Source organism: Oncorhynchus nerka, unplaced genomic scaffold (genome assembly GCF_034236695.1).
Source record: "Oncorhynchus nerka isolate Pitt River unplaced genomic scaffold, Oner_Uvic_2.0 unplaced_scaffold_3272, whole genome shotgun sequence".
Classification (NCBI taxonomy): domain Eukaryota; kingdom Metazoa; phylum Chordata; class Actinopteri; order Salmoniformes; family Salmonidae; genus Oncorhynchus; species Oncorhynchus nerka.
The window spans coordinates 1-24,800 of NW_027038022.1; the positions used below are offsets into that span (position 1 = coordinate 1).

The following is a 24,800-nucleotide window of genomic DNA, read 5'->3' on the forward strand; positions in this document are numbered from 1 at the left end:
AGAGAGACAGACAGACAGACAGACAGAGAGACAGAGAGAGAGACAGAGAGAGAGACAGACAGAGAGAGAGAGAGAGAGACAGAGAGAGAGACAGAGAGAGAGACAGAGAGAGAGAGAGACAGAGAGAGAGACAGAGAGAGAGACAGACAGAGAGAGAGACAGAGAGACAGACAGACAGAGAGACAGGCAGAGAGACAGAGAGAGAGAGACAGAGAGAGAGACAGAGAGACAGAGAGAGAGACAGAGAGACAGCGAGAGAGACAGAGAGACAGAGAGAGAGACAGAGAGAGAGACAGAGAGGGGAAATGCAGTCACATCAGGAAGTGAATAGATATGTGTACATTTCCCATTGACTAATATTGTCTATGAGGATATGCTTTGCTGCTTTTGAGGTGTCGGGAGAAGAGCCATTGACCCGCACCATTCCAGGGTAAAGAAGCATGTGGGAAAATCCATTACTGACCCCTCCCAACAACTCTCCTCTGTTCAGGTTAATTAAGACACAAAAAACAAGTCAGCAAACGGCAATCTGGTCCACAGAGATCAAACCCTCCCTCTGCCCCTTTACAGAGGGGTCCCCGGTCCTCACCAGTGATCTCCCCCCCCCACCAGGGTATTGAGTCCCCGGTCCTCACCAGTGATATCCCCCCCCCCACCCCACCAGGGTATTGAGTGCCAGGTCCTCACCAGTGATCTCCCCCCACACCCCACCAGGGTATTGGAGTCCCAGGTCCTCACCAGTGATCTCCCCACCCCCACCCCACCAGGGTATTGAGTCCCCGGTCCTCACCAGTGATCTTCCCCCTCCCACCAGGGTATTGAGTCCCCGGTCCTCACCAGTGATCTCCCCTCACCAGGGTATTGAGTCCCAGGTCCTCACCAGTGATCTCCCCCACCCCACCAGGGTATTGAGTCCCCGGTCCTCACCAGTGATCTCCCCCACCCCACCAGGGTATTGAGTCCCAGGTCCTCACCAGTGATCTCCCCCCACCAGGGTATTGAGTCCCCGGTCCTCACCAGTGATCTCCCCCCACCTCACCAGGGTATTGAGTGCCAGGTCCTCACCAGTGATCTCCCCCACACCCCACCAGGGTATTGAGTCCCCGGTCCTCACCAGTGATCTCCCCCCACTCAGGGTATTGAGTCCCCGGTCCTCACCAGTGATCTCCCCACCCCACCAGGGTATTGAGTCCCAGGTCCTCACCAGTGATCTCCCCACCCCCACCCCACCAGGGTATTGAGTCCCCGGTCCTCACCAGTGATCTTCCCCCTCCCACCAGGGTATTGAGTCCCCGGTCCTCACCAGTGATCTCCCCCCACTCAGGGTATTGAGTCCCAGGTCCTCACCAGTGATCTCCCCCACCCCACCAGGGTATTGAGTCCCCGGTCCTCACCAGTGATCTCCCCACCACCCCACCAGGGTATTGAGTCCCAGGTCCTCACCAGTGATCTCCCCCACCCCACTAGGGTATTGAGTCCCCAGTCACCTCCCCACCCCCACCAGGGTATTGAGTCCCCGGTCCTCACCAGTGATCTCCCCAACACCCCACCAGGGTATTGAGTCCCCGGTCCTCACCAGTGATCTCCCCCACCCCACCAGGGTATTGAGTCCCAGGTCCTCACCAGTGATCTCCCCCACCCCACCAGGGTATTGAGTCCCCGGTCCTCACCAGTGATCTCCCCCCACATCAGGGTATTGAGTCCCCGATCCTCACCAGTGATCTCCCCCCACACCCCACTAGGGTATTGAGTCCCAGGTCCTCACCAGTGATCTCCCCCACACCCCACCAGGGTATTGAGTCCCAGGTCCTCACCAGTGATCTCCCCCCCACCCCACCAGGGTATTGGAGTCCCCGGTCCTCACCAGTGATCTCTCCCCCCACCAGGGTATTGAGTCCCAGTCCTCACCAGTGATCTCCCGCCCCACACCCCACCAGGGTATTGGAGTCCCAGGTCCTCACCAGTGATCTCCCCCCACCCCACCAGGGTATTGAGTCCCCGGTCCTCACCAGTGATCTCCCGCCCCACACCCCACCAGGGTATTGAGTCCCAGGTCCTCACCAGTGATCTCCCCCACCCCACCAGGGTATTGAGTCCCCGGTCCTCACCAGTGATCTCCCCCACCCCACCAGGGTATTGAGTCCCAGGTCCTCACCAGTGATCTCCCCCACCCCACCAGGGTATTGAGTCCCCGGTCCTCACCAGTGATCTTCCCCCACCCCACCAGGGTATTGAGTCCCCGGTCCTCACCAGTGATCTCCCCCCCACCAGGGTATTGAGTCCCCGGCCCCATCCCACCCACCAGGGTATTGAGTCCTAGGTCCTCACCATTGATCTCCCCCCACCCCACCAGGGTATTGAGTCCCAGGTCCTCACCAGTGATCTCCCCCTAACCCACCAGGGTATTGAGTCCCCGGTCCTCACCAGTGACCTCCCCCCACCAGGGTATTGAGTCCCAGGTCCTCACCAGTGATCTCCCCCCACCCACCAGGGTATTGAGTCCCGGTCCTCACCAGTGATCTCCCCCCACCCCACCAGGGTATTGAGTCCCAGGTCCTCACCAGTGATCTCCCCCCACCCCACCAGGGTATTGGAGTACCCGGTCCTCACCAGTGATCTCCCCCACCCCACCAGGGTATTGAGTCCCAGGTCCTCACCAGTGATCTCCCCCACCCCACCAGGGTATTGAGTCCCAGGTCCTCACCAGTGATCTCCCCCCACCCCCACCAGGGTATTGAGTCCCCGGTCCTCACCAGTGATCTCCCCACCCACCAGGGTATTGAGTCCCCGGCCCCCCACCCACCAGGGTATTGAGTCCCAGGTCCTCACCAGTGATCTCCCCCCACCCCACCAGGGTATTGAGTCCCAGGTCCTCACCAGTGATCTCCCCCCACCCCACCAGGGTATTGAGTCCCAGGTCCTCACCAGTGATCTCCCCCCCACCCCACCAGGATATTGAGTCCCCGGTCCTCACCAGTGATCTCCCCACCCCAGCAGGGTATTGAGTCCCAGGTCCTCACCAGTGATCTCCCCCACCCCACCAGGGTATTGAGTCCCCGGTCCTCACCAGTGATCTCCCCCCACCCCACCAGGGTATTGAGTCCCTGGTCCTCACCAGTGATCTCCTCCCCCACCCCACCAGGGTATTGAGTCCTCGGCCATCACCAGTGATCCCCCCCACCCCACCAGGGTATTGAGTCCCCGGTCCTCACCAGTGATCCCCCCACCCCACCAGGGTATTGAGTCCCAGGTCCTCACCAGTGATCTCCAGGTGCATGGAGCTGTCCATGGGGAGGGGTAAAGACAGGAAGTATTAAGTCCCCGGTCCTCACCAGTGATCCCCCCACCCCCCTCCCCACCAGGGTATTGAGTCCCCGGTCCTCACCAGTGATCTCCAGGTGCATGGAGCTGTCCATGGGGAGGGGTAAAGACAGGAAGTATTAAGTCCCCGGTCCTCACCAGTGATCTCCAGGTGCATGGAGCTGTCCATGGGGAGGGGTAAAGACAGGAAGTTGAAGGGGTCGAAGCGGGCGCTGATGTGACCACACGTCTTACACTTGACCTGGGACTTGAGCTGGCCGTGGAACAGATCCACCACGATGGAACGGTTCCTCAGCAAGTGGTTCTCCCACGCCTGACGAGGAACACACACGGAACCATAGAGAGACGTAAAATACACACACACACGGAACCACAGAGAGATGTAAAACACACACACGGAACCATAGAGAGACGTAAAACACACACACAGAACCATAGAGAGATGTAAAACACACACACAGAACCATAGAGAGATGTATAACACACACAGCAAGTGGTTCTCCCACGCCTGACGAGGAACACAGACACGGAACCATAGAGACGTAAAACACACACAGCACTAATTCTGCTAATCCCTCGTAGGATCACACACACACACACACACACACCTTTATCCTCTGTCCATAACCTGAACACCAATACACACGCCACAGGTTATCCACTCTTTAAGAAATGTTTAGTGTATCAACTTTTGACTCTTTCCTCTCTCCTGGTCTCTAGTCACCTAAGATGGACTGTCCCCTCTCCCCTGGTCTCTAGTCTCCTAAGATGGACTGTCCTCTCTCCTCTCACCTGGTCTCTAGTCACCTAAGATGGACTGTCCCCTCTCCCCTGGTCTCTAGTCTCCTAAGATGGACTGTCCTCTCTCCTTTCCCCTGGTCTCTAGTCACCTAAGATGGACTGTCCTCTCTCCTCTCACCTGGTCTCTAGTCATCTAAGATGGACTGTCCTCTCTCCTCTCCCCTGGTCTCTAGTCTCCTAAGATGGACTGTCCTCTCTCCTCTCACCTGGTCTCTAGTCATCTAAGATGGACTGTCCTCTCTCCTCTCCCCTGGTCTCTAGTCTCCTAAGATGGACTGTCCTCTCTCCTCTCCCCTGGTCTCTAGTCTCCTAAGATGGACTGTCCTCTCTCCTCTCCCCTGGTCTCTAATCACCTAAGATGGACTGTCCTCTCTCCTCTCCCCTGGTCTCTAGTCTCCTAAGATGGACTGTCCTCTCTCCTCTCCCCTGGTCTCTAGTCTCCTAAGATGGACTTGTCCTCTCTCCTCTCCCCTGGTCTCTAGTCACATAAGATGGACTGTCCTCTCTCCTCTCCCCTGGTCTCTAGTCTCCTAAGATGGACTGTCCCCTCACCTCTCCCCTGGTCTCTAGTCACCTAAGATGGACTGTCCCCTCACCTCTCCCCTGGTCTCTAGTCTCCTAAGATGGACTGTCCTCTCTCCTCTCACCTGGTCTCTAGTCATCTAAGATGGACTGTCCTCTCTCCTCTCCCCTGGTCTCTAGTCTCCTAAGATGGACTGTCCCCTCACCTCTCCCCTGGTCTCTAGTCACCTAAGATGGACTGTCCTCTCTCCTCTCCCCTGGTCTCTAGTCTCCTAAGATGGACTGTCCTCTCTCCTCTCCCCTGGTCTCTAGTCTCCTAAGATGGACTGTCCTCTCTCCTCTCCCCTGGTCTCTAGTCTCCTAAGATGGACTTGTCCTCTCTCCTCTCCCCTGGTCTCTAGTCACCTAAGATGGACTGTCCTCTCTCCTCTCCCCTGGTCTCTAGTCTCCTAAGATGGACTGTCCCCTCACCTCTCCCCTGGTCTCTAGTCACCTAAGATGGACTGTCCCCTCACCTCTCCCCTGGTCTCTAGTCTCCTAAGATGGACTGTCCCCTCACCTCTCCCCTGGTCTCTAGTCACCTAAGATGGACTGTCCCCTCTCCTCTCCGCTGGTCTCTAAGGACCTAAGATGGACTGTCCCCTCTCCTCTCCGCTGGTCTCTAGTCATCCTAGGTGGACTGTCCCCTCTCCTCTCCCCCTGGTCTCTAGTCACCTAAGATGGACTGTCCCCTCTCCTCTCCCCTGGTCTCTAGTCACCTAAGATGGACTGTCCCCTCTCCTCTCCCCTGGTCTCTAGTCTCCTAAGATGGACTGTCCCCTCTCCTCTGGTCTCTAGTCATCTAAGATGGACTGTCCTCTCTGATCACCCCTGGTCTCTAGGGACCTAATATGGACTGTCCCCTCTCCCCTGGTCTCTAGTCACCTAAGATGGACTGTCCCCTCTCCTCTCCCCCTGGTCTCTAGTCACCTAAGATGGACTGTCCCCTCTCCTCTCCCCTGGTCTCTAGTCTCCTAAGATGGACTGTCCTCTCTCCTCTCCCCTGGTCTCTAGTCATCTAAGATGGACTGTCCCCTCTCCCCTGGTCTCTAGTCTCCTAAGATGGACTGTCCCCTCTCCTCTGGTCTCTAGTCATCTAACATGAACTGTCCCCTCTCCCCTGGTCTCTAGTCTCCTAAGATGGACTGTCCCCTCTCCTCTGGTCTCTAGTCATCTAAGATGAACTGTCCCCTCTCCCCTCCCCTGGTCTCTAGGGACCTAAGATGGACTGTCCTCTCTCCTCTCCCCTGGTCTCTAGTCTCCTAAGATGGACTGTCCTCTCTCCTCTCACCTGGTCTCTAGTCATCTAAGATGGACTGTCCTCTCTCCTCTCCCCTGGTCTCTAGTCTCCTAAGATGGACTGTCCTCTCTCCTCTCCCCTGGTCTCTAGTCTCCTAAGATGGACTGTCCTCTCTCCTCTCCCCTGGTCTCTAATCACCTAAGATGGACTGTCCTCTCTCCTCTCCCCTGGTCTCTAGTCTCCTAAGATGGACTGTCCTCTCTCCTCTCCCCTGGTCTCTAGTCTCCTAAGATGGACTGTCCTCTCTCCTCTCCCCTGGTCTCTAGTCTCCTAAGATGGACTTGTCCTCTCTCCTCTCCCCTGGTCTCTAGTCTCCTAAGATGGACTGTCCTCTCTCCTCTCCCCTGGTCTCTAGTCTCCTAAGATGGACTGTCCTCTCTCCTCTCCCCTGGTCTCTAATCACCTAAGATGGACTGTCCTCTCTCCTCTCCCCTGGTCTCTAGTCTCCTAAGATGGACTGTCCTCTCTCCTCTCCCCTGGTCTCTAGTCTCCTAAGATGGACTTGTCCTCTCTCCTCTCCCCTGGTCTCTAGTAACCTAAGATGGACTGTCCTCTCTCCTCTCCCCTGGTCTCTAGTCTCCTAAGATGGACTGTCCCCTCACCTCTCCCCTGGTCTCTAGTCACCTAAGATGGACTGTCCCCTCACCTCTCCCCTGGTCTCTAGTCTCCTAAGATGGACTGTCCCCTCACCTCTCCCCTGGTCTCTAGTCACCTAAGATGGACTGTCCCCTCTCCTCTCCCCTGGTCTCTAGTCACCTAAGATGGACTGTCCCCTCTCCTCTCCGCTGGTCTCTAAGGACCTAAGATGGACTGTCCCCTCTCCTCTCCGCTGGTCTCTAGTCATCCTAGGTGGACTGTCCCCTCTCCTCTCCCCTGGTCTCTAGTCACCTAAGATGGACTGTCCTCTCTCCTCTCCCCTGGTCTCTAGTCTCCTAAGATGGACTGTCCCCTCACCTCTCCCCTGGTCTCTAATCACCTAAGATGGACTGTCCCCTCACCTCTCCCCTGGTCTCTAGTCTCCTAAGATGGACTGTCCCCTCACCTCTCCCCTGGTCTCTAGTCACCTAAGATGGACTGTCCCCTCTCCTCTCCCCTGGTCTCTAGTCACCTAAGATGGACTGTCCCCTCTCCTCTCCGCTGGTCTCTAAGGACCTAAGATGGACTGTCCCCTCTCCTCTCCGCTGGTCTCTAGTGATCCTAGGTGGACTGTCCCCTCTCCTCTCCCCCTGGTCTCTAGTCACCTAAGATGGACTGTCCCCTCTCCTCTCCCCTGGTCTCTAGTCACCTAAGATGGACTGTCCCCTCTCCTCTCCCCTGGTCTCTAGTCTCCTAAGATGGACTGTCCCCTCTCCTCTGGTCTCTAGTCATCTAAGATGGACTGTCCTCTCTGATCACCCCTGGTCTCTAGGGACCTAATATGGACTGTCCCCTCTCCCCTGGTCTCTAGTCACCTAAGATGGACTGTCCCCTCTCCTCTCCCCCTGGTCTCTAGTCACCTAAGATGGACTGTCCCCTCTCCTCTCCCCTGGTCTCTAGTCTCCTAAGATGGACTGTCCTCTCTCCTCTCCCCTGGTCTCTAGTCATCTAAGATGGACTGTCCCCTCTCCCCTGGTCTCTAGTCTCCTAAGATGGACTGTCCCCTCTCCTCTGGTCTCTAGTCATCTAACATGAACTGTCCCCTCTCCCCTCCCCTGGTCTCTAGGGACCTAAGATGGACTGTCCTCTCTCCTCTCCCCTGGTCTCTAGTCTCCTAAGATGGGCTGTCCCCTCTCCTCTCCCCTGGTCTCTAGGGACATAAGATGGACTGTCCCCTCTCCTCTCCCCTGATCTCTAGGGACCTAAGATGGACTGTCCCCTCTCCTCTGGTCTCTAGGGACCTAAGATGGACTGTCCCCTCTCCCCTGGTCTCTAGGGACCTAAGATGGACAGTCCCCTCTCCCCTGGTCTCTAGGGACAAAAGATGGACTGTCCCCCCTCCTCTCCCCTGGTCTCTAGGGACATAAGATGGACTGTCCCCCCTCCTCTCCCCTGGTCTCTAGGGACATAAGATGGACTGTCCTCTCTCTTGATCTCTAGGGACAAAATATGGACTGTCCCCTCTCCTCTCTCCTGGTCTCTAGGGACATAACATTTACATTTACATTTAAGTCATTTAGCAGACGCTCTTATCCAGAGCGACTTACAAATTGGTGCGTTCACCTTATGACATCCAGTGGAACAGCCACTTTACAATAGTGCATCTAAATCTTTTAAGGGGGGGGGGGGGGGGGGGTGAGAAGGATTACTTTAAGATGGACTGTCCTCTCTCTTGATCTCTAGGGACCTAAGATGGACTGTCCCCTCTCCCCTGGTCTCTAGGGACCTAAGATGGACTGTCCCCCCTCCTCTCCCCTGGTCTCTAGGGACATAAGATGGACTGTCCTCTCTCTTGATCTCTAGGGACATAAGATGGACTGTCCCCTCTCCTCTCTCCTGGTCTCTAGGGACATAAGATGGACTGTCCTCTCTCTTGATGTCTAGGGACCTAAGATGGACAGTCCCCTCTCTCTTGATCTCTAGGGACCTAAGATGGACTGTCCCTCCTCTCCCCTGGTCTCTAGGGACATAAGATGGACTGTCCCTCTCTCTTGATCTCTAGGGACCTAAGATGGACTGTCCCCCTCCTCTCCCCTGGTCTCTAGGGACATAAGATGGACTGTCCTCTCTCTTGATCTCTAGGGACATAAGATGGACTGTCCCCTCTCCTCTCTCCTGGTCTCTAGGGACATAAGATGGACTGTCCTCTCTCTTGATGTCTAGGGACCTAAGATGGACAGTCCCCTCTCCCCTGGTCTCTAGGGACCTAAGATGGACTGTCCCCCCTCCTCTCCCCTGGTCTCTAGGGACATAAGATGGACTGTCCTCTCTCTTGATCTCTAGGGACATAAGATGGACTGTCCCCTCTCCTCTCTCCTGGTCTCTAGGGACCTAAGATGGACTGTCCTCTCTCTTGATCTCTAGGGACATAAGATGGACTGTCCCCCCTCCTCTCTCTTGATCTCTAAGGAACTAAGATGGACTGTCTCCTCTCCCCTGGTCTCTAAGGACCTAAGATGGACTGTCCCCCCTCCTCTCTCTTGATCTCTAAGGAACTAAGATGGACTGTCTCCTCTCCCCTGGTCTCTAGGGACATAAGATGGACTGTCCCCCCTCCTCTCCCCTGGTCTCTAGGGACATAAGATGGACAGTCCCCTCTCCTCTGGTCTCTAGGGACCTAAGATGGACTGTCCCCTCTCCTCTGGTCTCTAGTCTCCTAAGATGGACAGTCCCCTCTCCCCTGGTCTCTAGTCTCCTAAGATGGACTGTCCCCTCTCCTCTGGTCTCTAGTCTCCTAAGATGGACAGTCCCCTCTCCTCTCTCCTGGTCTCTAGGGACATAAGATGGACTGTCCCCCCTCCTCTCCCCTGGTCTCTAGGGACATAAGATGGACTGTCCCCCCTCCTCTCCCCTGGTCTCTAGGGACATAAGATGGACTGTCCTCTCTCTTGATCTCTAGGGACAAAATATGGACTGTCCCCTCTCCTCTCTCCTGGTCTCTAGGGACATAACATTTACATTTACATTTAAGTCATTTAGCAGACGCTCTTATCCAGAGCGACTTACAAATTGGTGCGTTCACCTTATGACATCCAGTGGAACAGCCACTTTACAATAGTGCATCTAAATCTTTTAAGGGGGTGAGAAGGATTACTTTAAGATGGACTGTCCTCTCTCTTGATCTCTAGGGACCTAAGATGGACTGTCCCCTCTCCCCTGGTCTCTAGGGACCTAAGATGGACTGTCCCCCCTCCTCTCCCCTGGTCTCTAGGGACATAAGATGGACTGTCCTCTCTCTTGATCTCTAGGGACATAAGATGGACTGTCCCCTCTCCTCTCTCCTGGTCTCTAGGGACATAAGATGGACTGTCCTCTCTCTTGATGTCTAGGGACCTAAGATGGACAGTCCCCTCTCCCCTGGTCTCTAGGGACCTAAGATGGACTGTCCCCCCTCCTCTCCCCTGGTCTCTAGGGACATAAGATGGACTGTCCCCTCTCCTCTCTCCTGGTCTCTAGGGACCTAAGATGGACTGTCCTCTCTCTTGATCTCTAAGGACCTAAGATGGACTGTCTCCTCTCCTCTCTCCTGGTCTCTAGGGACCTAAGATGGACTGTCCTCTCTCTTGATCTCTAAGGACCTAAGATGGACTGTCCCCTCTCCTCTCTCCTGGTCTCTAGGGACCTAAGATGGACTGTCCTCTCCCCTGGTCTCTAAGGACCTAAGATGGACTGTCCCCTCTCCCCTGGTCTCTAGGGACATAAGATGGACTGTCCCCTCTCCCCTGGTCTATAGGGACATAAGATGGACTGTCCCCTCTCCCCTGGTCTATAGGGACATAAGATGGACTGTCCCCTCTCCCCTGGTCTATAGGGACCTAAGATGGACTGTCCCCTCTCCTCTCTCCTGGTCTCTAGGGACCTAAGATGGACTGTCCTCTCTCCTCTCTCCTGGTCTCTAGGGACCTAAGATGGACTGTCCTCTCTCTTGATCTCTAGGGACATAAGATGGACTGTCTCCTCTCCCCTGGTCTATAGGGACATAAGATGGACTGTCCTCTCTCTTGATCTCTAAGGACCTAAGATGGACTGTCTCCTCTCCCCTGGTCTATAGGGACATAAGATGGACTGTCCCCCCTCCTCTCCCCTGGTCTATAGGGACATAAGATGGACTGTCCTCTCTCTTGATCTCTAGGGACATAAGATGGACTGTCCCCTCTCCTCTCTCCTGGTCTCTAGGGACCTAAGATGGACTGTCCTCTCTCTTGATCTCTAAGGACCTAAGATGGACTGTCCTCTCTCTTGATCTCTAAGGACCTAAGATGGACTGTCCCCTCTCCTCTCCCCTGGTCTCTAAGGACCTAAGATCAGAGATGGGCAACTGAAGGCCCTCTGATCAATTTCCCCCAAAACATTTATTGGAGAACTTTCTCAGGGAAAATAAAGGTTGATTGATTATATATGTTGGTTAATAGGCTGTGTGTAGATGCCTGTGTGTGTGTGTGTGTGTACATGTTTAATTGGTTTATTGATTGAACTCTGACCTCTGATGCGACCTCCCAGTCGGGTCGTCCGTTGCTGTCCTTCAGCTCTACGTAGGGTTTCTCATGCACCCTGTTCAGGTCCTCATGGAGCCCGTCCAATAGGAAGGCCAGGAGCTCCTGACTGTCCTGCTGCTGGAAGCCATTGAACCGCGGGGCGTACTTTGCTATCGTCCACTACAGGGGGCGGTAGTGAGACAACCACAGTCAACACAAACAGACCAATTCTGATGGTTTTTTTTTATACAAAATTGGTCTTTTGACAAATCACATCAGATCTTTAAGAGCCGATCTGATTGGTCAAACGACCAATTAGTGAAAAGAAATATCAGAATTGGGCTGTCTGTGTAAAAGCAGCCATATAGAGTCAGTTACGGGGGGTGGAAACACAAAGTTAGAGGTAACAGTAGCACAGTCAATTAATCCATGTGGAGTCAATAAGGCCAAAATAATTTGGACAAGCTATCGTCCACTACAGGGGGGAGAATGGAAACAAAGATAATAGCTTCCCAGACATCTACTTTACTATTGTCCACTACAGGGGGGAGAATGGAAACAAAGATAATAGCTTCCCAGACATCTCCTTTACTATTGTCCACTACAGGGGGGAGAATGGAAACAAAGATAATAGCTTCCCAGACATCTCCTTTACTATTGTCCACTACAGGGGGGAGAATGGAAACAAAGATAATAGCTTCCCAGACATCTCCTTTACTATCGTCCACTACAGGGGGGAGAATGGAAACAAAGATAATAGCTTCCCAGACATCTCCTTTACTATCGTCCACTACAGGGGGGAGAATGGAAACAAAGATAATAGCTTCCCAGACATCTCCAATACAGGGAGGAGAATGGGCAGTGTCTTCTGTAAGTACATGGAGTAGCCAGCCAGGGGACTTCCAATTAATTTTTTAATTTTTATTTTTTTGCAGAAGGAGCTCTATGTTCGTAGCCTCTGGTATATCCTTTAATTTTAATTTTTTAAATTTTACCTTTATTTAACCAGGCAAGTCAGTTAAGAACACATTCTTATTTTCAATGACGGCCTGGGAACAGTGGGGTTAACTGCCTGTTCAGGGGCAGAACGACAGATTTGTACCTTGTCAGCTCAGGGGTTTGAACTTGCAACCTTCCGGTTACTAGTCCAACGCTCTAACCACTAGGCTACGCTGCCGCCCCATCCTAATGACTTGATACCATCTGAAATACACAGCGAAATTATGGAATACTTTAATGACTTTTATCTCCCAAATTGGTACAAATTGTTGTGGTATAGAGTAGAAATTGATACGACTTTTACAATTTAAATGATTGGAAATGTATGATTTCAGTGTATTGTTAGTTGTTTTGGACATCGTCTAGGTCTATATGATCTATATCTATTATATCTATATCTATGATCAGGACTATTTTCTAAGTAAGATAACCTTTAAACATAAAACCTTTATTTTCTTGAGATTAAAGTCATATTTACAGTTCTACTGCAACATATGAATGGCCGCAATGATGTTTGTCTGAATTCATAGTACAAGCTACTGTCCACTACAGCGAGTAAGGAAATCCCATCCACTGTTGTTGTGACGATCCATGCCAGGATTTATAAACTCACCCTGAGTTTGAGAGGAGCAACGTTCCTCTGTGTTCCACTCCACAGCTCCATCAGCAGGTCTCCGTAGCATTTAGCCATGTGACCTCGCATCCCGATGGGGTTGGTTCTGGACACACAAAATAATAAAGTCAGTAATGCTATTGATAAAAAATAATGTATATGTTAACGATTAAATAATTCCACTCTGAAACCTTGTAATTGTATGAAATTGATTAGAATCGTAAAGTTATAATCTGATGAAGTGTGTAGTTTTAGTCAGAATTAGGTTAAACAATGTGTCTGTATAGTGGAAAAACACAGACGGTCTGAGCAAGGCGTAGCTTAGGATTTGAACTTGTATATGTGTGTGTGTGTGTGTGTAGTGTGTGTGTGTCTGTATGTGTGTGTGTGTAGTGTGTGTGTGTCTGTACGTGTGTGTGTGTGTCCCTGTGTGTGTGTGTGTGTGTCCCTGTGTGTGTGTGTGTGTGTGTGTCCCTGTGTGTGTGTGTGTCCCTGTGTGTGTGTGTGTAGTGTGTGTGTGTCTGTATGTGTGTGTGTGTAGTGTGTGTGTGTCTGTATGTGTGTGTGTGTGTGTGTGTGTGTGTAGTGTGTGTCTGTATGTGTGTGTGTGTGCCGAAGAAAAAAAACGAGAACAGTTATTAAACTGTGTTTGGACCGACCTGGCTAGGCCTCGGAGGAACCTATGATAGCACAGGGAGTACTTCTCAAGGTTTCCCTCATCTCGGGGGAATGGAATTGTCGGCTGGGTAGTGATACACTGTGGTGAGAACTACGGAGAAGGATAAAACTCACCTACTGTTTGTGTGGGAGTATGTGCGTAGGATACCTACTGTTTGGGTGGAAGTGTGTGCGTAGGATACCTACTGTTTGTGTGTATGTATGTGTGTAGGATACCTACTGTTTGGGTGGAAGTGTGTGCGTAGGATACCTACTGTTTGGGTGGAAGTGTGTGCGTAGGATACCTACTGTTTGTGTGGAAGTATGTGAGTAGGATACCTACTGTTTGTGTGGAAGTGTGTGCGTAGGATACCTACTGTTTGTGTGGACGTGTGTGTGTAGGATACCTACTGTTTGGGTGGAAGTATGTGAGTAGGATATCTACTGTTTGTGTGGAAGTATGTAGGATACCTACTGTTTGTGTGGAAGTATGTAGGATACCTACTGTTTGTGTGGGAGTATGTGCGTAGGATACCTACTGTTTGTGTGGGAGTATGTGCGTAGGATACCTACTGTTTGTGTGGAAGTATGTGCGTAGGATACCTACTGTTTGTGTGGAAGTATGTGCGTAGGATACCTACTGTTTGTGTGGAAGTATGTGCGTAGGATACCTACTGTTTGGGTGGAAGTATGTGCGTAGGATACCTACTGTTTGGGTGGAAGTATGTGCAATACAATGGATGTCTTTGTATAATGGACTTCAGAACGTTCTCTGAATAAACGGTACTAATCTTTTTGCATAAGCTGAGTCTTTTACTAATTATTATTACACCCCTGGTCTTCCAGATCTCGGGGTTTGGTCAGAGCTATTGATTGTCAGTTATTATCATTGGGATTGAAAATTCTCGTGACAGCTATCCAACAAGCTGTACACCTTTTCACGGATGCACACAGGGACACACACACACACAGGGACACACACACACACAGGGACACACACACACACACACACACACACAGGGACACACACACACACACAGGGACACACACACACAGGGACACACACACAGGGACACACACACACACAGGGACACACACACACACACAGGGACACACACAGGGACACACACACACACACAGGGACACACACACACACACACACACACACACACACACACACACACACACACACACAGGGACACACACACACACGGGACACACACACACAGGACACACACACACACACAGGGACACACACACACACACACACACACACACACACACACACACACACACAGGGACACACACACACACAGGGACACACACACACAGGGACACACACACACACACAGGGACACACACACACACACACACACATACACACACAGGGACACACACACACACAGGACACACACACACACAGGGACACACACACACACACACACACACAGGGACACACACACACACAGGGACACACACACACACAGGGACACACACACACAGGGACACACACACACAGGGACACACACACACACACACACAGGGGCACACACACACAGGGACACACACACACAGGGACACACACACACAGGGACACACACACACACGGACACACACACACACGGACACACACACAGGGGCACACACACACAGGACACACACACACAGGGACACACACACAGAGAGACACACAGCTACCTGTTGAGTTCATAGAGGTGTCTTCCTGAGATGAAGTAGTCAGTGAGAGGCGTGGTGTTGCTCACACACTGGATACTAGAGTTCATAAAGCACGTGTTGCCGAGGTTACTGAGGCCCGTGGCACCCTTCTCCGTAGCAACTGGGGTACATACATGTTTGAAAGGTTTTAGGAGAGAAGGGGAGGAAGGTTAGAGACATAAATCTAACTTTAAATACTGAAAGTGAAAGCTCTTGATAACTGCATTGTAAATGTATGTAACCGATGTACTGGTAGAAGGTGGCTGTGACTGTAAAGTGGGACGATGACGATGACGATGAAGATGACGTACCTTTATGTTGGTCCATTGTACTGCTGTTAGCGATGAAGGACATCTCTTCTGGCCAGCTCATGTCTTTGTTCCGAACTAATAAAAACACAAGATGAAGGTTTTTACACATCGATGCCAGTACTAAAGACGCGTTACTTTTAAATCTTCTCTTTTTAAATTCAGAAATTTTACAGTCAGTCCAGTTTTTTTTACATTTCAACACACTCAGCAAACTCAGCAGTCAGATAACATTTTAATTACTGTGCTGAAAAGTAGTTTTTTAAATTATTATTATATATATTTTTTTACCCCAATTTCATGGTATCCAATTGTTGTTAGTAGCTACTATCTTGTCTCATCGCTACAACTCCCGTACGGGCTCGGGAGAGACGAAGGTTGAAAGTCATGCGTCCTCCGATACACAACCCAACCAAGCTGCACTGCTTTTTAACACAGCGCGCATCCAACCCGGAAGCCAGCCGCACCAATGTGTCGGAGGAAACACCGTGCACCTCACCTGGCGACCTTGGTTAGCGCGCCCTGCGCCCGGCCCGCCACAGGAGTCGCTGGTGCGCGATGAGACAAGTACATCCCTACCGACCAAGCCCTCCCTAACCCGGACGACGCTAGGCCAACTGTAGCGCCGCCCCACGGACCTCCCGGTCGCGGCCGGTTACGACAGAGCCTGAGGGCGAACCCAGAGTCTCTGATGGCACAGCTGGCGCTGCAATACAGCGCCCTTAACCACTGCGCCACCCGAGAGGCCGAAAAGTAGTTTTGAACGTACCTTCGATAACTAAGTGCTGCCTCGCCCTGGATCTTTCAGGCCCTCCAGAGTGTGGTCCTCGTCATCGAGCAGGGTCAGACAGTTCTGGGGGAGGAGAACCGGGTCAGATAGTTATTGGGGGAGGGAGAACCGGGTCAGATAGTTATTGGGGGAGGAGAACCGGGTCAGATAGTTATGGGGGAGGAGAACCGGTCAGATAGTTATGGGGGAGGAGAACCGGTCAGATAGTTATGGGGGGAGGAGAACCGGGTCAGATAGTTATTGGGGGAGGAGAACCGGGTCAGATAGTTATTGGGGGAGGTTTGGATGAGAGGTCAACATCCGCAAGTTTATATTTTATCATGTCACCGTAGTATCACTTATAAAATGTAGTGGCCAACATGTGATACACACACACCTCGCTGTTGTAGAGCCACAGCCTCATGTCCTCGTCTTTGATGCGTAGCCTCCGAGACAGGTACAGGTGGATGTCCTTGATGGTGCCCACGCGGCTGAAACAGCCTGTATAGGCCAGGACACGCTCAGAGGAGCGTTGGGGGAGGGCACGTTACCTGGAGGGGGAGGAGGAGGGAGAGGGAGGAGGAGGGGGAGGGAAAGAGGGGGAGGGAGTGAGAGAGGGGGAGGGAGTGAGAGAGGGGAGGGACGAGAGAGGGGGAGAGAGGAGAGAGGGGGAGGAAGGAGAGAGGGGGAGGGAGGAGAGAGAGGAGGGAGGGAGAGAGAGGGAGGGAGGGAGGGAGGGAGCGAGAGGACGGGGGAGAGTGAAGAGGGAGGAGAGAGGGGGAGGGAGGAGAGAGGGGGAGGGAGGAGAGAGGGGAGGGAGGAGAGAGGGGAGGAAGGAGAGAGGGGAGGGAGGGGAGAGGGGAGGGAGTGAGTGAGCGAGAGGACAGGGAGAGTGAAGGGGCAAGGAGGTGGGAGAGGGAGGAGAGAGGGGGAGGGAGGAGAGAGGGGGAGGGGAGGAGAGAGGGGAGGAAGGAGAGAGGGGAGGGAGGGGAGAGGGGAGGGAGTGAGTGAGCGAGAGGACAGGGGAGAGTGAAGGGGCAAGGAGGTGGGAGAGGGAGGAGAGAGGGGGAGGGAGGGGAGAGGGGGAGGGAGGGGAGAGGGGGAGGGAGGAGAACACTCCAGCCTTTAGTGAACTATAAACTCATCAGAATTACTGAAAAGTCCTGTAATATTGTAAATACTCTTGTCACCCAGACTCACATGAACTTTAAGAAAACGAGTTAATTAAATCAACACATTATTACAAGAGATAAAGAATAGTTCAGCTCAGGTAGGATGAGGTGTAAGGAAGCAGCCAGAGATAAAGAATAGTTCAGCTCAGGTAGGATGAGGTGTAAGGAAGCAGCCAGAGATAAAGAATAGTTCAGCTCAGGTAGGATGAGGTGTAAGGAAGCAGCCAGAGATAAAGTGTCACCAATGATTGTGGGTGCGATTCCCGCTGAGGCCACCCATTCTCCCAGCAGCCTTGCTCTTTGGTCAGTGTGTCACCAATGATTGTGGGTGCGATTCCGCTGAGGCCACCCATTCTCCCAGCAGCCTTGCTCTTTGGTCAGTGTGTCACCAATGATTGTGGGTGCTGATTCCGCTGAGGCCACCCATTCTCCCAGCAGCCTTGCTCTTTGGTCAGTGTGTCACCAATGATTGTGGGTGCGATTCCCGCTGAGGCCACCCATTCTCCCAGCAGCCTTGCTCTTTGGTCAGTGTGTCACCAATGATTGTGGGTGCGATTCCCGCTGAGGCCACCCATTCTCCCAGCAGCCTTGCTCTTTGGTCAGTGTGTCACCAATGATTGTGGGTGCGATTCCCGCCTGAGGCCACCCATTCTCCCAGCAGCCTTGCTCTTTGGTCAGTGTGTCACCAATGATTGTGGGTGCGATTCCCGCTGAGGCCACCCATTCTCCCAGCAGCCTTGCTCTTTGGTCAGTGTGTCACCAATGATTGTGGGTGCGATTCCCGCTGAGGCCACCCATTCTCCCAGCAGCCTTGCTCTTTGGTCAGTGTGTCACCAATGATTGTGGGTGCGATTCCCGCTGAGGCCACCCATTCTCCCAGCAGCCTTGCTCTTGGTCAGTGTGTCACCAATGATTGTGGGTGCGATTCCCGCTGAGGCCACCCATTCTCCCAGCAGCCTTGCTCTTTGGTCAGTGTGTCACCAATGATTGTGGGTGCGATTCCCGCTGAGGCCACCCATGCGTAACATGGATGACTAAGATAACAGCATCTGCTAAATGGTATGTATTATTATGTGGTTTTATCTATATGCCTGGTCAGCTGGTATTTGTGATCGGAGCCAAACTAACTCCTCTGGGCCAGACATCTGATGGAGTGGTGATCTAATCGGACCGGTGCAGCGCTCTGTCTCACAGTGCCTCTGTGCAGCGCTCTGTCTCACAGTGCCTCTGTGCTGAGCTCTGTCTCACAGTGCCTCTGTGCTGAGCTCTGTCTCACAGTGCCTCTGTGCTGAGCTCTGTCTCACAGTGCCTCTGTGCTGAGCTCTGTCTCACAGTGCCTCTGTGCTGAGCTCTGTCTCACAGTGCCTCTGTGCTGAGCTCTGTCTCACAGTGCCTCTGTGCTGAGCTCTGGTCTCACAGTGCCTCCGTGCTGAGCTCTGTCTCACAGTGCCTCCGTGCTGAGCTCTGTCTCACAGTGCCTCCGTGCTGAGCTCCTGTCTCACAGTGCCTCTGTGCTGAGCTCTGTCTCACAGTGCCTCTGTGCTCAGCTCTGTCTCACAGTGCCTCTGTGCAGCGCTCTGTCTCACAGTGCCTCTGTGCAGCGCTCTGTCTCACAGTGCCTCTGTGCTGAGCTCTGTCTCACAGTGCCTCTGTGCTGAGCTCTGTCTCACAGTGCCTCTGTGCTGAGCTCTGTCTCACCGTGCCTCTGCGCTGAGCTCTGTCTCACAGTGCCTCTGTGCTGAGCTCTGTCTCACAGTGCCTCTGTGCTGAGCTCTGTCTCACAGTGCCTCTGTGCTGAGCTCTGTCTCACAGTGCCTCCGTGCAGCGCTCTAATGTCTCACAGTGTCTCCACGCAAGAAGTAAGGGTGGCATAGCCGCGAGAAGTAAGGGTGGCATAGCTGCAAGAAGTAAGGGTGGCATAGCCGCGAGAAGTAAGGGTGGCATAGCTGCGAGAAGTAAGGGTCGCATAGCCGCGAGAAGTAAGGGTGGCATAGCCGCGAGAAGTAAGGGTGGCATAGCTGCGAGAAGTAAGGGTGGCATAGCTGCGAGAAGTAAGGGTGGCATAGCCGCGAGAAGTAAGGGTGGCATAGCAAAGGGGCATTGTCATGCTGAAACAGGAAAGGTCCTTCCCAAAACTGTTGCCACAAAGTTGGAAGCACAGAATCGTCTAGATGTCATTGTATGCTGTAGGGTTAAGATTTCCCTTCACTGGAACTAAAGGGCCTGAACCATGAAAAACAGCCCCAGACCATTATTCATCCTCCACCAAACTTTACAGTCATCACTATGCATTTGGGCAAGCAGCATTCTCCTGGCATCCGCCAAACCTGGAACAGTCCATTCTAATATCTTGATTAGGGCTGGACCAGTCCATTTTAGGGGCATGATTAGGGCCGGTAGCAGTCCATTTTAAGGGCATGATTAGGGCCGGTACCAGTCCATTTTAAGGGCATGATTAGGGCCGGTACCAGTCCATTTTAAGGGCATGATTAGGGCCGGTACCAGTCCATTTTAAGGGCATGATTAGGGCCGGTACCAGTCCATTTTAAGGGCATGATTAGGGCCGGTACCAGTCCATTTTAGGGGCATGATTAGGGCTGGACCAGTCCATTTTAAGGGCATGATTAGGGGTGGACCAGTCCATTAAAACAGCATGATTAGGGGTGGACCAGTCCATTATAACAGCATGATTAGGGCTGGACCAGTCCATTATAACAGCATGATTTGGGGTGGACCAGTCCATTAAAACAGCATGATTAGGGGTGGACCAGTCCATTATAACAGCATGATTAGGGGTGGACCAGTCCATTATAACAGAATGATTAGGGGTGGACCAGTCCATTATAACAGCATGATTAGGGGTGGACTAGTCCATTATAACAGAAGGATTAGGGGTACTAGTCCATTATAACAGCATGATTAAGGGTGGACCAGTCCATTATAACAGCATGATTAGGGGTGGACCAGTCCATTATAACAGAATGATTAGGGGTGGACCAGTCCATTATAACAGAATGATTAGGGGTGGACCAGTCCATTATAACAGAATGATTAGGGGTGGACCAGTCCATTATAACAGCATGATTAGGGGTGGACCAGTCTATTATAACAGCATGATTAGGGGTGGACTACAGTAGTGGACTACAGTAGTAGCGTTTGTTTGCTCTTAGCAGGCTGTCTCTCTTTCTTGCTGCAGGCTTACGTTACCTCTGGGGAGATGCTGGGGGAACATTCTCAGGCTGGTCATACCCATGTTAACCCAGATGTTGGAGTGGGGGGTGCGTGTGGCGGGCTGCTGCCGCAGGAAGAGGAGGTAGCGTGGGAAGAGCTCCAGCTCAGCACGGCCTGTTTTCGTCTGCTGGATCACCTGGAAAAAAGGACAGGAGGAAAAGCATTGCATTCAACAATTACCTCTAAGGGCTGAACCCTAACTTCAGGTACACACACACACACACACACACACTATCACACACACATTATCACACACACACGCAACTAAAAAGTTCACAAAAATCATCCACAATAGTTTGAAAATCGCTCGAGCTAGACCCAGTCCTCAAGCAGACCATCTGTGGCACAAGTGTCAATCTCATTCCACCGAGGGCAGAGTGTCTGCTGGTTCGCTCTCCTCCCTTGTCCTTAATTGATGAATTATGGTCACTAATTCGTAAGAAACTCCCCTCACCTGGTCGTCTAGGTCTTAACTGGAAAGGAAAACACTAAAACCTGCAGACACTAGGTCCTCCACGGAATGAGTTAGACACCCCTATCCTAGAGGAAACGGCCGTGTGTGAGTAACCCCATCCAAAACATGCACATCAACACCTCCTCACAACCTGCAGACACTAGACCCATGAGTTTGACACCCCTGATCTATGAGTCTGTGTTAGTGTATGGGATGGTTGTGTTGTGGTCCATCTATGGTTCTGTGTTAGTGTATGGGATGGTTGTGTTGTGGTCTATCTATGGTTCAGTGATAGTGTATGGGATGGTTGTGTTGTGGTCCATCTATGGTTCAGTGATAGTGTATGGGATGGTTGTGGTCTATCTATGGTTCTGTGATAGTGTATGGGATGGTTGTGGTCTATCTATGGTTCTGTGTTAGTGTATGGGATGGTTGTGGTCTATCTATGGTTCTGTGTTAGTGTATGGGATGGTTGTGGTCTATCTATGGTTCTGTGTTAGTGTATGGGATGGTTGTGGTCTATCTATGGTTCTGTGATAGTGTATGGGATGGTTGTGGTCTATCTATGGTTCTGTGATAGTGTATGGGATGTGTTGTGGTCTATCTATGGTTCTGTGTTAGTGTATGGGATGAGTTGTGGTCTATCTATGGTTCTGTGTTAGTGTATGGGATGGTTGTGTTGTGGTCTATCTATGGTTCTGTGATAGTGTATGGGATGGTTGTGGTCTATCTATGGTTATGTGTTAGTGTATGGGATGGTTGTGGTCTATCTATGGTTCTGTGTTAGTGTATGGGATGGTTGTGTTGTGGTCTATCTATGGTTCTGTGTTAGTGTATGGGATGGTTGTGTTGTGGTCCATCTATGGTTCTGTGTTAGTGTATGGGATGGTTGTGTTGTGGTCCATCTATGGTTCTGTGATAGTGTATGAGATGGTTGTGGTCTATCTATGGTTCAGTGATAGTGTATGGGATGGTTGTGTTGTAGTCTATCTATGGTTCTGTGATAGTGTATGGGATGGTTGTGTTGTGGTCCATCTATGGTTCTGTGTTAGTGTATGGGATGGTTGTGGTCTATCTATGGTTATGTGTTAGTGTATGGGATGGTTGTGGTCTATCTATGGTTCTGTGATAGTGTATGGGATGGTTGTGGTCTATCTATGGTTCTGTGTTAGTGTATGGGATGGTTGTGGTCTATCTATGGTTCTGTGTTAGTGTATGGGATGGTTGTGGTCTATCTATGGTTCTGTGTTAGTGTATGGGATGGTTGTGTTGTGGTCCATCTATGGTTCTGTGATAGTGTATGGGATGGTTGTGGTCTATCTATGGTTCAGTGATAGTGTATGGGATGGTTGTGTTGTGGTCCATCTATGGTTCTGTGATAGTGTATGGGATGGTTGTGGTCTATCTATGGTTCAGTGATAGTGTATGGGATGGTTGTGTTGTGGTCTATCTATGGTTTAGTGATAGTGTATGGGATGGTTGTGTTGTGGTCTATCTATGGTTCAGTGATAGTGTATGGGATGGTTGTGTTGTGGTCTATCTATGGTTCAGTGATAGTGTATGGGATGGTTGTGTTGTGGTCTATCTATGGTTCAGTGATAGTGTATGGGATGGTTGTGTTGTGGTCTATCTATGGTTCAGTGATAGTGTATGGGATGGTTGTGTTGTGGTCTATCTATGGTTTAGTGATAGTGTATGGGATGGTTGTGTTGTGGTCCATCTATGGTTTAGTGATAGTGTATGGGATGGTATTACGCATGGCAGAAAAACAGTCTTTACATGACAATAATCAGCTGACAAAAGGGGTGGTTGTGTTGTGGTCCATAGTGAGAGGGGAGGTTGTGGTCCATAGTGTGAGGGTGGTTGTGTTGTGGTCCATCGTGTGAGGGGTGGTTGTGTTGTGGTCCATAGTGTGAGGGGTGGTCGTGTTGTGGTCCATAGTGTGAGGGGTGGTCGTGGTTGTGGTCCATAGTGTGAGGGGTGGTCGTGTTGTGGTCCATAGTGTGAGGGGTGGTCGTGTTGTGGTCCATAGTGTGAGGGGTGGTCGTGTTGTGGTCCATAGTGTGAGGGGTGGTCGTGTTGTGGTCCATAGTGTGAGGGGTGGTCGTGTTGTGGTCCATAGTGTGAGGGGTGGTCGTGTTGTGGTCCATAGTGTGAGGGGTGGTCGTGTTGTGGTCCATAGTGTGAGGGATGGTCGTGTTGTGGTCCATAGTGTGAGGGGTGGTCGTGTTGTGGTCCATAGTGTGAGGGGTGGTTGTGTTGTGGTCCATAGTGTGAGGGGTGGTTGTGGTCCATAGTGTGAGGGGTGGTTGTGTTGTGGTCCATAGTGTGAGGGGTGTGGTTGTGGTCCATAGTGTGAGGGGTGGTCGTGTTGTGGTCCATCGTGTGAGGGGTGGTTGTGTTGTGGTCCATCGTGTGAGGGGTGGTCGTGTTGTGGTCCATAGTGTGAGGGGTGGTCGTGTTGTGGTCCATAGTGTGAGGGGTAGTCGTGTTGTGGTCCATAGTGTGAGGGGTGGTCGTGTTGTGGTCCATAGTGTGAGGGGTGGTTGTGGTCCATAGTGTGAGGGGTGGTCGTGTTGTGGTCCATAGTGTGAGGGTGGTCGTGTTGTGGTCCATAGTGTGAGGGGTGGTCGTGTTGTGGTCCATAGTGTGAGGGTGGTCGTGTTGTGGTCCATAGTGTGAGGGGTGGTCGTGTTGTGGTCCATAGTGTGAGGGATGGTCGTGTTGTGGTCCATAGTGTGAGGGTGGTCGTGTTGTGGTCCATAGTGTGAGGGGTGGTTGTGTTGTGGTCCATAGTGTGAGGGGTGGTTGTGGTCCATAGTGTGAGGGGTGGTTGTGTTGTGGTCCATAGTGTGAGGGGTGGTTGTGGTCCATAGTGTGAGGGGTGGTCGTGTTGTGGTCCATAGTGTGAGGGGTGGTTGTGTTGTGGTCCATCGTGTGAGGGTGGTTGTGTTGTGGTCCATAGTGTGAGGGGTGGTTGTGTTGTGGTCCATAGTGTGAGGGTGGTCGTGTTGTGGTCCATAGTGTGAGGGGTGGTTGTGTTGTGGTCCATCGTGTGAGGGGTGGTTGTGTTGTGGTCCATAGTGTGAGGGGTGGTTGTGTTGTGGTCCATAGTGTGAGGGGTGGTTGTGGTCCATAGTGTGAGGGGTGGTCGTGTTGTGGTCCATAGTGTGAGGGGTGGTCGTGTTGTGGTCCATAGTGTGAGGGGTGGTTGTGTTGTGGTCCATAGTGTGAGGGGTGGTCGTGTTGTGGTCCATAGTGTGAGGGGTGGTCGTGTTGTGGTCCATAGTGTGAGGGGTGGTCGTGGTCCATAGTGTGAGGGGTGGTCGTGTTGTGGTCCATCTATGGTTCAGTGTTAGTGTATGGGATGGTTGTGTTGTGGTCCATAGTGTGAGGGGTGGTCGTGTTGTGGTCCATAGTGTGAGGGGTGGTTGTGGTCCATAGTGTGAGGGGTGGTCGTGTTGTGGTCCATAGTGTGAGGGGTGGTCGTGTTGTGGTCCATAGTGTGAGGGGTGGTTGTGGTCCATAGTGTGAGGGGTGGTCGTGTTGTGGTCCATAGTGTGAGGGGGTGGTCGTGTTGTGGTCCATCTATGGTTCAGTGTTAGTGTATGGGATGGTTGTGTTGTGGTCCATAGTGTGAGGGGTGGTTGTGTTGTGGTCCATAGTGTGAGGGGTGGTCGTGTTGTGGTCCATAGTGTGAGGGATGGTTGTGGTCCATAGTGTGAGGGGTGGTTGTGGTCCATAGTGTGAGGGGATGGTTGTGGTCCATAGTGTGAGGGGTGGTCGT

The 24,800-nt window shown here is 51.9% G+C and overlaps 1 pseudogene; it reads right to left on the reverse strand.

The window, feature by feature from the left end:
* Nucleotides 1-3,328: 3,328 nt before the first annotated feature.
* Nucleotides 3,329-22,922, reverse strand: LOC115124753 (ubiquitin carboxyl-terminal hydrolase 32-like; annotated as a pseudogene).
* Between the last annotated feature and the right edge of the window lie 1,878 nt (nt 22,923-24,800).